We start from the raw sequence: 7786 nt of genomic DNA on the forward strand, positions 1-7786 counted from the left end.
GGCGATAGGTGACTGGATTACGGCTCCTCCATATTGAATGACACCCTTCTCTCAGCTTCTCTCCGGCCGCCTGACACACTAACCTTTCTCCTAATACCACATAGGGGAATAACTCAACACTTGGAGCCGATGGTAAGAAAAAAAAAAAAAAGGAGCAGATTACACGATTGGTGTTTCTGATTTTCATTGATCACCTAAGAAGGCTAACGTTATCGACAGATTTTTGTGTGAATGTTGGTTATGGTGAGGTGAATCAGGTCAATTATTATTATTATTATTATTATTATTATTATTATTATTATTATTATTATTATTATTATTATTACTACTACTACTACTACTACTACTACTACTACTACTACTACTACTACTACTACACCTACTTCTATTATTATTATCATTATTATTATTATCATTACAGCTGTAGTTGCTGATGTTCTCTCTTCTTTTACTTCCCTTTTTATTCTCACTAATAAAACCATCACTATTTCTAATTATACGAAACATTTCTTTTTACATACACGGCATTCCTGTAAAAGACTTCCTCGATCTTTAACGGTTCCAGTAAAGAGACTACGCCATTCCAGCCGCTTCCAGATGTATCGAGGAATGTATCTGGCGGGGAGACTCTCGGCTCAATATTTGATGCTGGACCCAAAATAGCGGTGGTGACCAACTTCTTGACCGGGACGCAGTTTAAGGAAATGTCTCTTTAATTATTGTCGGTACACGCTGAGAAAAGTCCATTCAGAGAGAGAGAGAGAGAGAGAGAGAGTGAGAGGCGAGACGAACTCCATGATACGAACGTTGCGTCAAATCATAAACCTATTACGAAACCCGTTATCTGTAAAGCGTCTCCTCTCAATCCTATTCTCCATCCCCAATTCACGCAGTTGACCCTTTTAACTATTTCCTCATTCCCGCTATTTCCGTCTCTATGTACACACAGTGGCGTCTTTTTTTTTTTATACAGTTCAGCAGCAGTGTCGTAATGGGGGACAAGGCCATCGCTGCTGCTACAGAGGGGACGGGGGTGGCAAGGGGAGAGGACGTGGGATGGATGCGCTGAGTGGGTGACTGATGAGTTTTCTGAGGGGTGAAGGGCGAAGGTGAGAGTAACAGAGAAGGTTGCTAGAATGAAAAATTACTGCGTCTGAAGATAGAGAGGGAGGAAAGATGATGTAATATGGTGGATGTAGCTGCTATATAGAAACTAGAGCCCTTGTGTTCATCCCTTAGTTATGTATTTAGGAGAGTGAAGGAGAGGGAAGAGGAGGATGTTGAAGATATAGATAATGATGTGTGATAGAAGTGATAGGAGACAATGATGTGGCGTTTATCCCATTGTCTCACTGAATACTATGGCGTGAGAGGAAGTGGTTATTAGGGAGGCTAGAGAGAACGATGAGGAAAAGAAAGAGGAGGAGAAGAAGAAGGAAGAGTAAGAGAAGGAGGTACCGACAGATATAAGAGATACGACGTCTGTGGAGGATGATAAAGACGATATAATGGGCGAGAAACCTTAGTTATAGGTACAAGAAACTTGGCCGGGTTAATTCTTTATCTTGATGAATAGGGAATGTTATATAAGCGTTGAGAATAGTGAAATAGGAGGATTGGATAGATATAGATAAGATACTGAACCTATAGAACACTTGATTGTTGTGGTGTTTATGTCCTTCACTTCACGAATAGTATTGGATAGATAGTTGGATAGTAAGGTGTATTTTTTTATTATTTTTTTTTTATACTTATTGATCTATTTTTCGACAAAGCAGACAGACTAAAGGTTAAACATTAAATATAAGGTGGAGTCCTCAGCCCCATGTTATTCAATATCCTTAATGATAAAATTGCCCGGCATTCCTTTCCTCGGGGCACTGAACTTGTCATTTATACCGACGACATCCTCATTCAGTGCCATTGCCCTCGAGCCCTGACCACAGCCCTGCATCACCTTGAGGACCTTTGTGTATATATGGGTCTGGTTGTCAATGCTTCAACAACTAAATATCAGACGAGTCTCAAAATATGTCGTTCACCGAGCATCAACACTGTCGCATTGGGCCGAGTACAATGTTATAAGTATTTAGGCGTGCAACTTAGTTTTAAGAAGTATACCCGTTGCGTTGACTATGTACGGTACGCAAACTCTGTCTACCTCGCCTTGCCCCGTTACGTGCATTAGCAAACAGGGGTCTTGCAATCAATCAATCATTAAATATATATATAAAAGCAATATAGTATCAGGAAATGAAGCACCTGTAATGAAAAAAAAAATGAAGATGAAAAAATAATATACTTCAGCTCCCATAATGTGTTTTGATACTTATATTGCTCTCTCTCTCTCTCTCTCTCTCTCTCTCTCTCTCTCTCTCTCTCTCTCTGTGTGTGTCCGCTGCGCAACTGTAAACAACAATAACGAAGGGCTGACGATGACGATGATAGGAAGACGGTGGTGACGTCGCGGTGATGGCAGTGATAAGGAGGCGGTAGCGAAATGAGCGATAAAGAGTGCTGATAAGAGAGACCATAGCAATAACACACACATCGATATAAAAATAAAAAAAACTGTGAATGCGTACGTCTCTTTGTTGGGTGTGTGTGTGTGTGTGTGTGTGTGTGTGAAGTAAGGCAAGGCGGAGAAGGAGCAAGGTGAAGTCAAGGAGTTCAGGGAAGGAAGGAAGAGGCAGAAGGAGGAGGCAGAAGTAGGAGGAGGAGGAGGAGCAATAGTAATGATAATAGTGATGATAATAATAATGATAATAATAAGAGTAGGAGAAGGAGAAGGAAGAATAAGAAAAAAAGGAGGAGAAGGAGGAGGAGGGCAGTACACACGTGAGCAGTCTTACACTATATGACTCAGGAAAGGGTCACGTGATCCGCCTGTGACGCCCCGGCTCTGGTCTATCGTCACGCCGCCTCTCTAATAAAGGATGAATATAAACACACAGAGGAGAAGCAGCTGAACTATATACGGTGTTTTGTTAAGGTGTCGCTGCGGTATTGTATGTTTGACTACGGCACATTAGAGTAGTATCAGCAACAATAAAATAAGCACCTGCTTTTATCAGTAGAGAGATTAAGGAAACTGATTGACTGGGATCCGTTTTATCAGTTGTCACCAGTAAGTTAGTAATACGATAACCAAGGAGGAAAACAACTACAAGTGAAGTACGTCGGAATCACTTATCACGTAAAAATAAACTTCAACAAACATTCACAACAAAACCCACACATACCTCTCTCTCGTTTAAGTACAACCACAAAATCATTGCCACTATAATATCATCCTACTAGACTCCTATTCTTAAACATTTCGGGGCTTACACACCCACAGATATGACAAGGCTTTGGTAGAGGTTAGTATTTCCACGGTACGTAGTTTTATGAATCTGGGGATAGTATGACTAGGATTATGCACCATTAACGTGAAAAAAAGTCATGAGAATCCGATTAATCTCCTTTGTAGCTGCTGGAAATAGTTAGTTATGTGAAAATCGAAAACGTCTGAGAATATGGACCATAGAAATTGCTTGTCTAATGCCCACAAAAAAGTTTTAGAAGGCACTGATCGTGATAGTAATGGATGGCATGGTCGAGGCTGGGCGGAGTTTCAGTTAGGTTAAGTGAGTCTGTCGTTACATAATCCAGTAAAGCTCCACGTTGTCCTGCCGCTGCTGTGTATATCAGCCGGCGCTCGACCTTCACACCACTCACTGCCTTGTCTGTGTGCTTGGAGTTTAGCTGTGGTCTGTTCTTGAGTGGTTTCTGATTAACTGTTTTATTAATGTTTTGATAAATGTTTCTTCAGAGTTGAGAGTTGGGTGAAGTCTTAGAAATATTATTGACAGACAGATAGCTATATAGATATATATATATATATATATATATATATATATATATATATATATATATATATATATATATATATATATATATATATATATATATATATATATATATATAGAGAGAGAGAGAGAGAGAGAGAGAGAGAGAGAGAGAGAGAGAGAGAGAGAGAGAGAGAGAGAGAGAGAGAGAGAGAGAGAGAGAGAGAGAGAGAGAGAGAGAGAGAGAGAGAGAGAGAGAGAGAGAGAGAGAGAGAGAGAGAATAAAGAGGTTCACCAGCTACCGAATAAAGAAAACGAATTAATCTAGCTTACAGAAAACGACCATCTTCTCGGGGACGATACACAAAATATACCAAGGCCGTGTAATACGTACTTGCGAAAACCTAGAACATTAGATCGAACGTTACTGAACCGACTGAAAATATAATCACATGCAGGGAGCACTTAGTATTACACGAAGTTATAGGGTTGCCTCGAGCCGCCAGAAGCAACGGCTATATTTCTTCACATGGAGAGACATTCGTTTTGCCCGGAAATTGCTACTAAAAAAACATGAGGGAATTTGTCGTCAGAGACACGCCAGTCCTCGTCAGAGACCGTCGACTCGATCTCGACGCTATCGTCGACAGAGTCGGTCTGTCGGCATCCCGCGCCGCCAATAGGCCAATAGGGCCTGCCTGTGCTCGGCGGCAGGCATTTTCTTTTCTTAAGGAAGGACGAGGGCCCGTCTCCCCTAGTGATACTAGGGGATAAATCTTTGAGGAGGAGGAGGATCTATCGTAGTTGTATGTCAGTAATCATGAGTAATGATTATGCAGGGAGCTCATAATTTGTTAATATATTATACACGGCTACTATTTCAGCGGCAATAGGGATAAATATGTGTATTATCAATGTGTTCATATGATCATATCTCTCTTCCAGCCTTACAAACTACTATTTTGCTGCCATATTAATGTATTCTACTAACTTGCCCACCTTTTGGAAAGCCGCAAGAAAGAGGGTAAACCAAAGCATAATATATATATATATATATATATATATATATATATATATATATATATATATATATATATATATATATATATATTGTATTGAAAAATGTCTATTTGACACTGGATGCGACGTTACCAGGGTCTGGATTAATACATGAAAATAGACAGACTGGCATCATGTATACCTAACCTTAAAAAAATGGCTCCTTAACACTTGATGTGGCACTAACTAGGCGTGAATAATGCGTGCATGGAGACAGGCTGAAATTTTATACTTGTTGCCTTAAATAACGGCTCCTTGAACATGGGTGCTGCGGTAACTATATAGGTAAGAGGGTCTACGCTATAGCTGCGAGTGGCCTCATTGCTCACTGGGGAAACCTGCGGAAGGTAAACTGTGGTAAACTGTTAACTAAGGACGCCACTAAATGCTGTAATACTCAGGGCCGGAGACAAACCGGCATTGTGTGTGTACACTCTTAAAAGAAGCATAACACTCGAATCTAAACCGGGGCCGCAATCACCGTGTTCATAAGTGACATATTTGAATTGTTCACGGCCTCCCAACATCTTCAATATTTATTTTGATTCTGATTTTTTTCAACGAAATTGATAAGAGAAACAGCAACACATTATCACTACTTTGTTGTCATTTCCTTCAATACAACAGCAGCAATTCTTTCAATTAATTTTTCTGGTACCACCAAAATGGTCCCAATCGAGTCACAACTACAAGCTTTCCTTCTTCTTATCTTTTTAACAACCTTCGGTGGCGTCACAGCAGTTTCCCGTGAAGGTAGTTTTTCTTCTTTCTCTGTTGCTACTTCATTCGTTTCATTACCGGGCAGAGCACGTGGACTGTCCGGGCCGGGAGGCGGGAGAACGAAAGAGGAAAATAAAGTTAGCACAATGATGAGAGAACAAAAAAGGAACGAAGGGTTTTGATGGAAGAGGAGGAGGAGGAGGAAGAAGATAAATTGTTCATAAAGGGAAGCACAAGAATAAAAGAGAAAAAAAATAAAGTTGGCGCAATGATGAAGGATGAGGGATAGGGTCGATAACCGAAAGAAAAATAGCAAAGTAAAATAAAATAAAAGGAAGAGAATTATATAAAAAGAGATAACTGGGTATAGGAGAATGAAAGAAAAAAAATAGGTTACAGAACTATGATGAAGGGTGAACTGCACGGATGGTAAAAGGAAAGTCAGGGGCAGAATTAAATAAAAATAAAAAGAGAAAAAAACATGGGCGTGTAATTTTAATTGAAGGAGAATGAAAGAAAAAAATAGACATGAGAAGAGGAATAACGGAAAAAAATATCATAAGCGGAAGTAGGAGAGATATAAACTGAGAGAGGGAAAAAGAGAATGATAAAGTTGGAGAGAATCAAACCATAACCGAAAGCAGGTTAAAGAACGAAAGAAAGAAAGAAAGAAAGAAAGGAAGGAAAGAGACAATAGAAAAAGAAAAACTAGAGAAGAAATTAGTTGTAAAAAGAAGCAGCAAATATAGAGACTGAACGACGGTGAAGGTGAAAGAAAGATAAAGAAAAATAACTGCCGTGAATGGTCATCGTACGTTTTCTTATAGCACAGAGACACACACAAACAGGAATTATACTGTATCACATTTCCCTAACAAACATTTTATGAAGGGTATGTCACAATTCAATTCTTAAACGTTAATAAAATTCAAACAAAATCATAAGAACTTTGTGGTGTACACTATCGCTTTTTGGGGTACTCCTCCGCTGGCGGCCGAGAGGGTTTGCACATTTCGTGGCAATTTTCACTCGTTTTGACTAAGACTTTCCTCCAATTTCCCAAGAGGTTTGGTAATACATACAAATAATATAACAACAAAAGAACAGTCCGTAGGGTAGGAAGCGAGGTATGAGATTGCTATATAATAAAAAATCTTAACAGCCGCGACAAGTTACTATTTAAGTGGTGGTAGATTACTAGCCGCTAGGTTAAGGTGGGGTGTTATTAGTTTCTAAATGGTAGGCGACAGATTACAGCTGTAGCATCGATAGGTTACTTACTATCCGTACGTCGGAGCTGCAGCCCCGCGCCTCGTCAATCATCAATCAATATATATTTGTTTAAAACTAGTTTTGAAAAGAAAATAATGTTACTTCTGTAGGGATCTAAACATTTCTTCTAAAAATAAAAGGGGTCGGTTTCGTTATTATTCTTTTTTCGTATCAGCAGAGTTCACCATCATCATCATACGAACATCTAGCCAGTCCAAAGCAAATAAATTATCTAGTTTATGATATCTTATGATCTATATAATTTGTGACAATCTGCCCTCACGCTCCAAAGGTCAAGGCCGTCTGCATTGTACAGTCTGCAGGCTGCTTCAGGGGTCGTTTGTTATTCAGTGGGTGCAGACGGTGGCGTCGTTTTAGTTTTCGGTTATTTCATGCAACGGTTCAACGAACAAAGAAAATGATGCGATTCTGAGGCTAAACGGTGCATGGAAAGAGAGGGTAGAGCAGGAGCAGGAAGAGGAAAAGAAGAAGCAAGAAGAGTATAAGGATAATGATGAGGGATTGTGGGAGCTAGAGGACGAGGTCTAGCATGCGCCATGCAGTCTGACCCAAACTGGTAAGGTGTGAGTGGTGTATGGTGAGAGGAGGAGGAAGTGGAGTAGTAGCAGTGTTTGTAGGAGTAATAGGAGAAGGAGAAGGAGGAAGAAGAAGAGGAGGAGGAGGAGGAGGAGGAAGAGGGTTAGAGGGAGGTAGAGGACAAGATCTGGCGTGCAGTCTGCCCCAAGTTGTTTGAACAGCGGCCAGGCGGAACCCGGGGAGGGAGGCTAATGGCTTGTGTCAACAGCCCCAAGGGAGGGCCAGCGGCGACACCCTCGACTTGTTAATAAGGCCGAGAAGGAGCCACTAGGGACGCCAGGGAGGGACGGGGAAGGACATTATGCCTA

Source organism: Eriocheir sinensis, chromosome 2, assembly GCF_024679095.1.
Source record: "Eriocheir sinensis breed Jianghai 21 chromosome 2, ASM2467909v1, whole genome shotgun sequence".
In the NCBI taxonomy this organism is placed as follows: domain Eukaryota; kingdom Metazoa; phylum Arthropoda; class Malacostraca; order Decapoda; family Varunidae; genus Eriocheir; species Eriocheir sinensis.